General features: G+C 44.9%; 1 pseudogene; it reads left to right on the top strand.

Moving 5' to 3' along the window:
- The first annotated feature begins 1,796 nt into the window (after nucleotides 1-1,796).
- LOC112404078 (zyxin pseudogene) lies at nucleotides 1,797-3,490 on the top strand (annotated as a pseudogene).
- Nucleotides 3,491-9,239: the final 5,749 nt, after the last annotated feature.

The raw sequence follows: 9,239 nt of genomic DNA, 5'->3' as shown, positions 1-9,239 counted from the left end.
GCCAGACCTACCTGCTGGTTCTGGAGTGTCTCCTGGGGAGGTAGGGGACAGCTGTGGCCCACTGCAGGGACAAAGACACTAGTGGTGGAGGCACTGGGAAATACTCATTGGCATGAGCTGTCCTGCAGGCTACCATTTTGATGCCAAGACCTGGCCCCACACAACAGCCTGTGGGTTCCAGTGCTGGGATGCCACAGGCCTAACAACAGGGCAGGAACACAGTCCCACCCATCAGCAGATAGCTGCTTAAAGTCTTCCTGCACCCACAGCCACCTCTAAATAAACCACTTCACATGGCCTGCCCACCAGAAGGAAAAGACACAGCTCCACCTACCAGTGGGCAGGCACTAGTCCCTCCCACCAGGAAGCCTGCACAAGCCTTTTAGACCAGCATAACCCACCAGGGGGCAGACACCAGAAGCAATAGGAACTACAATCCTACAGCCTGTGGGACCACAAACACAGAAAGTTAGACAAAATGAGACGGCAGAGGAGTATATTCCAAGCAAAGGAACAAGATAGAACCCCATTTCCATGCAAATGGAAATCAAAGGAAAGCTGAAGTAGCAATACTCATATCAAACAAAATAGACTTTAAAATAAAGACTGTTACAAGAGACAAAGAAGGACAGTAAATAATGATCAAGGGATAAATCCAAGAAGATATAACAATTGTAAATATAAATGCACCCAACATAGGAACACCTCAATAGATAAGACAAATGCTGACAGCCATAAAAGGAGAAATCAATTGTAACACAATAATAGTGTGGGACTTTAACACTGCACTTACATCAATGGACAGATCATCCAGACAGAAAATCAATAAGGAAACACATGCCTTAAATGATACATTAGACTAGATGGACTTAATTTATAGAGGATTCCATCCAAAAGCAGCAGAATACACATTCTTATCAAGAACATGGAACATTCTCCAGGATAGATCACTTGCTGGGCCACAAAGCAAACCTCGTAAATTTAAGAAAATTGAAATCATATCAAGCATTTTTTCCAACAATGATGGTATGAAATCAGAAATCAACTACAAGAAGAACACTGTAAAAAATACAAAAACATGGAGGCTAAACAATATGTTACTAAACAACAAATGGATCATTGAGGAAATCAAAAAATACCTAGAGAAATATGAAAACAAAAACACGACGATCCTCAGGAAAGAAGAAAAATCTCAAATAAATAACCTAACCTTACATGTAAGGCAACTAGAGAAAGAAGAACAAACAAAACACAAGGTTAGCAGAAGGAAAGAAATCATAAAAATCAGAGCAGAAATAAATGAAATAGAGATGAAGAAAACAATAGAAAAGATCAATAAAGCTAAAAGCTAGTTGCTTGAAAGGTAAACAAAACTGATGAACCTTTAGCCAGACTCAAGAAAAAAAAAAAGGGAAAGGGCTCAAATCAATAAAATTAGAAGTGAAAAAGGAGAAGTTAAGTGACACCACAGAACTACAAATGATCATAAGAGAATACTAAAAGCAACTATATGCCAATAAAATGGACAACCTAGAAGAAATGGACAAATTTTGTAAGGTACAATTCTTCCAAGACTGAACCAGGAGGAAACAGAAAATATGAACAGACAAATCACAAGTACTGAAATTGAAAGTGTGATTTAAAAGCTTCCAACACTTCAAGATGGCGGAGGAGTAAGACATGGAGATCACCTTCCTCCCCACAAATACATCAAAACTACATCTACAGATGCAGAGTCTGTGGACCCGGCTGCGAGGTGACCACCTGAGACGCTCCGGCCCACACTGGGCCTAGCCATGGCGACCCTCCACCCACCTCACATGATCTCCATCTCGGCTCCAGTTTTTTATACCACGCAGAAGTTCAGCCGGTGGTGGCCCCAAAGCCCAAAGTGAATCGTTTCCAGCCTGGTGACAGTGAGCCTTCCTCAGCTGCTGGGGCCCAATGTGCACAGATGGGCCGGGTGGACAAGATTCCCCCGCCACCCCCAGAAGACTTTCCCTTACCGCCTCCTCCCATGCTTGGGGAGGCCAATGATGCCGAGGGTGCTCTGGGAGGTGGCTTCCCACCTCCCCCTCCCCCAATCGAGAAACCATTTCCTGCTGCACCTTTAGAGAGAAGATCTTCCTTTCCCCACTGCCTCTGCTAGTGGAGGAGGGAGGGCCTGAAGCCCCCATACAGCTCCCACCACAGCCCAGGGAGAAGGTGAGCAGTACTAATCTGGAGATCGACTCTCTGTCTTCATTGCTGGATGACATGACCAACGATGATCCCATCAAAGCCTGGGTGTCATCTGGATATGTATCACCACCAGTCACCACTCCATTCATTTCCAAATCCAGTTCTAAGCCTGCAACTGGGGCACAGCACCTCTGCCTCCCTGGAAGTCCCCTTCTAGCTCCCAGGTTCAGCCTCAGAGCCAGACACATTTCCATGTGCAGCCCCAGCCCCAGGCCAGGCCTCAGGTCCAACTCCATGCCCAACCCCAGCTCCAAGCCCAGCCTCAGCCTGTGCCTTTGATTAACACCCAGCCTCAAGGTCCCCATGCCCCATCTCCAGCCACTAAGTTTTCTCCAGTGACTCCCAAGTTTACTTCTGTGGCTTCCAAGTTCAGCCCTGGAGCTCCAGGTTGGCCCAGGTCACAGCCCAATCAGAAGTTGGGGCCCCCTGAAGCTCCCTCTTCCACTGGCACAGGCTCCCCTCAGCCCCCCAGCTTCACCTATGCTCAGCAGAAGAAGGCCCAAGTGCAGGAGGAGCAGCACCCAGTGCCCCTACCAGCTAAAAACAAAAACCAGGTGTGCCCCTCTGGGGCCCCAGGACTTTTGACTCTGAAAGAGGTGGATGAGCTGGAGCAGCTGACCCAGCAGCTGATGTAGGACATGGAACATTATCAGAGGCAGAACGTGGCCATCAACGAGTTCTGTGGCCGGTGTCACCAGCCCCTGGCACGTGCTCAACCTGCAGTGCACGCTCTGGGGCAGCTGTTCCACATCACCTGCTTTACCTGCCATCAGTGTGAACAGCAGTTGCAGGGACAGCAGTTCTACAGCCTGGAGGGTGCGCTGTATTGTGAGGGCTGCTATACTGACACCCTGAAGAAGTGCAACACCTGTGGGCAGCCCATCACTGACCACATGCTAAGGGCCACAAGCAAGGCCTACCACCCACAGTGCTTCACCTGTGTGGTCTGTGCCTGCCCCCTTGAGGGCACCTCCTACATAGCGGACCAGGCCAATTGGTCCCACTGTGTCCCCAACTACCAAAAGAAGTATGCTCCCAGGTGCTCCATCTGCCCAGAGCCGATCATGCCCAAGCCTGGCTGAGAGGAGACCGTGTCTGTGGTTGCTCTGGTCAAGAACTTCCATATGAAGTGCTACAACTGTGAGAACTGTGGGAAACCACTGTCCATTGAGGCGGATGACAATGGCTGCTCCCCTTGGCTGGCCACATGCTCTGCTGGAAATGCCACAGTGCCAGAGCCTGGACCTGAGTGAGGACTGGCCCCCTTTTGACTGCAAATCCATTCCCCATTAGCAGACCATCCACAATGAGACCACCCCCTCTTCACCCTCCCCACAGTTATTTTTTGATGTCTAACCCCTCCCTCCATACCAACCCCCACCTCAGTATCCCTTGTGCCCTGATTCAGGGACCCAACATGGCCTAGGGCTGCAGAGTCCCTGGCCTGAGGTTCAGTCCTCCCCAATACTGCAGGGACCACGCACCAAAGTCTAGGTACCCCACCTGAGCAGGCACCAGAGTGAGTGCTGCTACTTTCACTGATGCACTGATTCTCTCAACTGGCACTCGAGCAGCCTCTTACTCTGCTCGCTGAGGGCCAGGAAATGTCCTGACCTGCTGGGAGGCTGGGCTGGGCTCACTAGCCTAGACGTTCCCAACCCCTGTGCTGTCAGGTTTTCAGTACAAATAAAAGATGTTTTCCAGAAAAAAAAGTACATCTACATGTGGAACAACTCCTACAGAACACTTACTGAACGCTGGAAGAAGAACTCAGACTTCCAAAAAGGCAAGAAACTCCCCCACGTACCTGGGTAAGGCAAAAGGGAAAAGGAAAAACAGAGACAAAATAATAGGGACAGGACCTGCACCTCTGGGAGGGAGCTGTGAAGGAGGAAAAGTTTCCACACAATAGGAAGCCCCTTCATTGGTGGAGATGGGAGGTGGGCCGGGGGAAAGCTTCAGAGCCACGGAGGAGAGTGCAGCAACAGGGGTGCAGAGGGCAAAGCAAAGAGATTCCTGCACAGATCAGTGCCAACCAGCACTCACCAGCCTGAGAGGCTTGTCTGCTCACCCGCTGGGGCAGGTGGGGCTGGGTGCTGAAGCTCCGGCATCAAAGGTCAGATCCCAGGGAGAGGACTGGGGTTGGCTCTTGAAAACAGCCTGAAGGGGCTAGTGCACCACAGCTAGCTGGGAGGGAGTCCAGGAAAAAGTCTGGACCTGCCAAAGAGGCAAGAGACTTTTTCTTCCCTCTTTGTTTCCTGGTGCGGGAGGAGAGGTTATTAAGAGTGCTGCTTAAGGGAGCTCCAGAGATGGGCGCGAGCCGTGGCTAAAAGCGCACACCCCACAGACGGGCATAAGACACTAAGGCTGCTGCTGCTGCCACCAAGAAGCCTATGGGCGAGCACAGGTCACTATCCACACCTCCCTTCCTGGGAGCCTGTGCAGCCCGCCACTGCCAGGGTCCCGGTATCCAGGGACCCGGGACTTCCCCAGAAGGTGGCACGGCGCGCCTCAGGCTGGTGCAATGTCACGCCGGCCTCTGCCACTGCAGGCTCGCCCCGCATCCACACCCTTCCCTCCCCCCCGCCTGAGTGAGCCAGAGCCCCCGAATCAGCGGCTCCTTTAACCCCATCCTGTCTGAGCGAAGAACAGACGCCCTTCGGGGACCTACACGCAGAGGCTGAGCCCCTGGGAGCTGTGAGAACAAAGAAGAGAAAGGGAAATCTCTCCCAGCAGCCTCAGAAGCAGCGGATTAAAGCTCCACAATCAACTTGATGTACCCTGCATCTGTGGAATACATGAATAGAAAACGAATCATCCCAAATTGAGGAGGTGGACTTTGAGAGCAAGATTTCTTATTTTTTTCTCCTTTTCCTCTTTTTGTGACTGTGTATGTGTGTGCTCCTGTGTGAGATTTTGTCTGTATAGCTTTGCTTCCACCATTTGCCCTAGGGTTCTATCCGTCCGTTTTTGTTTTTTTTTTTTTTAGTTTTTCTTTTCTTAATAATTATTTTTTATTTTAATAACTTTATTTTATTTTATCTTACTTTGTTTTATTTTATCATCTTTCTTTCTTTCTTTACTTCCTTCCCTCCTTCCTTCCTTCCTTCCTTCCTCCATCCCTCCCAACTTTTTCTTTCTTCCTTTCTTTCTTTCTTTCTTTTTCTTTCTTTTTTTCTTCTTTCTTCCTTTTTCTTTCTTTGTTTCTTTGTTTCTTTACTTTTTCTTCCTTTTATTCTGGGTCATGTGGATGAAAGGCTCTTGGTGCTGCAGCCAGGAGTCAATGCTGTGCCTCTGACAGTGTGCCTCAGGACACTGGTCCACAAGAGACCTCCCAGCTCCATGTAAAATCAAACGGTGAAAATCTCCCAGAGATCTCCACCTCAACACCAAAACCCAGCTTCACTCAATGACCAGCAAGCTACAGAGCAGGACACCCTATGCCAAACAACTAGCAAGACAGGAACACAGCCCCAACCAATAGCAGAGAGGCTGCCTAAAATCATAATAAGTCCACAGACACCCCAAAACACATGACCAGACATGGACCTGCCCACCAGAAAGACAGGATCCAGCCTCATCCACCAGAACACAGGCATTAGTTCCCTCCACCAGGAAGCCTACACAACCCATTGAACCAACTTTAGCCACTGGGGACAGACACCAAAAACAACAGGAACTACAAACCTGCAGTCTGCAAAAAGGAGACTCCAAACACAGTAAGATAAGCAAAATGAGAAGACAGAAAAACACACAGCAGATGAAGGAGCAAGATAAAAATCTAACAGACCTAACAAATGAAGAGGAAATAGGCAGTCTACCATAAAAAGAATTCAGAATAATGATAGTAAAGATGATCCAAAATCTTGGAAATAGAATAGAGAAAATGCAAGAAACATTTAACAAGGACATAGAAGGACTAAAGATGAAACAAGAAATGATAAACCACACAATAAATGAAATGAAAAATACTCTAGATGGGATCAAGAGCAGAATAACTGAGGCAGAAGAACGGATAAGTGACCTGGAAGATAAAATAGTGGAAGTAACCACTGCAGAGCAGACTAAAGAAAAAAGAATGAAGAGAACTGATGACAGTCTCAGAGACCTCTGGGACAACATTAAACGCATTAACATTCAAATTATAAGGGTTCTGGAAGAAGAAGAGAAAAAGAAAGAGACTGAGAAAATATTTGAAGAGATTATAGTTGAAAACTTCCCTAATATGGGAAAGGAAATAGTTATCAAGTCCAGGAAGCACAGATAGTCCCATACAGGATAAATCCAAGGAGAAATATGCCAAGACACATATTAATCGAACTGTCAAAAATTAAATACAAAGAAAACATATTAAAAGCAGCAAGAGAAAAACAACAAATAACACACAAGGGAATCCTTGTACGGTTAACAGCTGATCTTTCAGCAGAAACTCTGTAGGCCAACAGGGACTGGCAGGACATACTTAAAGTGAAGAAGGCAAAAAATCTGCAACCAAGATTACTGCATCCAGCAAGGATCTCATTCAGATTTGATGGAGAAATTAAAACCCTTTTAGACAAGCAAAAGCTAAGAGACTTCAACACCATAAAACCAGCTTTGCAACAAATGCTAAAGGAACTTCTCTAGGCAAGAAACACAAGAGAAGGAAAAGACCTACAATAACAAACCCAAAACAAGTAAGAAAATGGGAATAAGAACATACATGTTGATAATTACCTTAAATGTAAATGGATTAAATTTTCCAACCAAAAGACATAGACTGGCTAAATGGATACAAAAACAAGACCCATATATATGCTGTCAACAAGAGACCCAATTCAGACCTAGGGACACGTACAGACTAAAAGTGAAGGGATGGAAAAAGATATTCCATGCAAATGGAAATCAAAAGAAAACTGGAGTAGCAATTCTCATATCAGACAAAATAGACTTTAAAATAAAGGCTATTACAAGAGACAAAGAAGGACACTATGTAATGATTAAGGGATCTATCCAAGAAGAAGGCATAAAAATTGTAAATGTTTATGCACCTAACACAGGAGCACCTCAATACATAAGGCAAATGTTAACAGCCATAAAGGGGAAATCGACAGTAACACAATCATAGTAGGGGACTTTAACACCCCAGTTTCACCAATGGCCAGATCATCCAGAATGAAAATAAATAAGGAAACACAAGCTTTAAATGATACATTAAATAAGATGGACTTAATATTTATAGGACATTCCATCCAAAAACAACAGAATACACATTATTCTCAAGTGCCCATGGAACATTTTCCAGGATAGATCATATCTCTGATCACAAACCAAGCCTTCGTAAATTTAAGAAAATTGAAATTGTTACAAGTATCTTTTCCAACCACAATGCTATGAGACAAGATATCAATTACAGGAAAAGATCTGTAAAAAATACAAACACATGGAGGCTAAACAATACACTACTTAATAACAAAGTGATCATTGAAGAAATCAAAGAGGAAATCAAAATATACCTAGATACAAATGACAATGGAGACACAACAACCCAAAACCTATGGGATGCAGCAAAAGCAGTTCTAAGAGGGAAGTTTATAGCAATACAATCCTACCTTAAGAAACAGGAAACATCTCAAATAAACAACTTAACCTTGCACCTAAAGCAATTAGAGAAAGAAGAACCAAAAAACCCCAAAGTTAGGTCTTCTCTGGTGGCGCAGTGGTTGAGAGTCAGCCTGCCAATGCAGGGACCACGGTTTCGTGCCCCAGTCCGGGAAGATCCCACATGCTGTGAAGTGGCTGGGCCCATGAGCCATGGCTGCTGAGCCTGCCCATCCAGAGCCTGTGCTCCACAATGGGACAGGCCACAACAGTGAGAAGCCCACATACTGCAAAAAAGAAACAAACAAAAAAACCCCAAAAGTTAGCAGAAGGAAAGAAATCATAAAGATCAGACGAGAAATAAATGAAAAAGAAATGAAGGAGATGATAACAAAGCTCAATAAAACTAAAAGCTGGTTCTTTGAGAAGATAAACAAAATTGATAAACCATTAGCCAGATTCATCAAGAAAAAAAGGGAAAAGACTCAAATCAACAGAATTAGACATGAAAAAGGAGGAGTAACAACTGACACTGCAGAAATACAAAAGATCATGAGAGATTACTACAAGCCACTCTATGCCAGTAAATTGGACAACTTGGAAGAAATGGACAAATTCTTAGAAATGCACAACCTGCCAAGACTGAATCAGGAAGAAATAGAAAATATGAACAGACCAATCACAAGGACTGAAATTGAAACTATGATTAAAAATCTTCCAATGAACCAAAGCCCGGGACCAGATGGCTTCACAGGCAAATTCTATCAAACATTTAGAGAAGAGCTAACACCTATCCTTCTCAAACTCTTCCAAAATATAGCAGAGGGAGGAACACTCCCAAACTCATTCTATGAGGCCACCATCACCTTGATATCAAAAACAGACAAGGATGTCACAAAGAATGAAAACTACAGGCCAATATCACTGATGAACATTGATGCAAAAGTCCTCAGCAAAATACTAGCAGACAGAATCCAACAGCACATTAAAAGGATCATACAACATGATCAAGTGGGGTTTATTCCAGGAATGCAAGGATTCTTCAATATACGCAAATCTATCAATGTGATAAACCATATTAACAAATTGAAGGAGAAAAACCATATGATCATCTCAATAGATGCAGAGAAAGCTTTCAACAAAATTCAACACCCATTTATGATAAAAACCCTGCAGAAAGTAGGCATAGAGGGAACTTTCCTCAACATAATAGAGGTCATATATGACAAACCCACAGCCAACATCATCCTCAATGGTGAGAAACTGAAAGCATTTCTTCTAAGATCAGGAGCAAGACACAGTTGCCCACTCTCACCACTCTTTTTCAACATAGTTTTCTTAGTTTTAGCTACAGCAATCAGAGAAGAAAAGGAAATAAAAGGAATCCAAATCGGAAAAGAAGAAGTAAAGCTGTCACT

The sequence above is a fragment of the Neophocaena asiaeorientalis genome, unplaced genomic scaffold, assembly GCF_003031525.2.
Source record: "Neophocaena asiaeorientalis asiaeorientalis breed wild unplaced genomic scaffold, Neophocaena_asiaeorientalis_V1.1 scaffold1020, whole genome shotgun sequence".
Taxonomy (NCBI): domain Eukaryota; kingdom Metazoa; phylum Chordata; class Mammalia; order Artiodactyla; family Phocoenidae; genus Neophocaena; species Neophocaena asiaeorientalis.
This window is presented reverse-complemented; position numbering and strand designations above follow the sequence as displayed.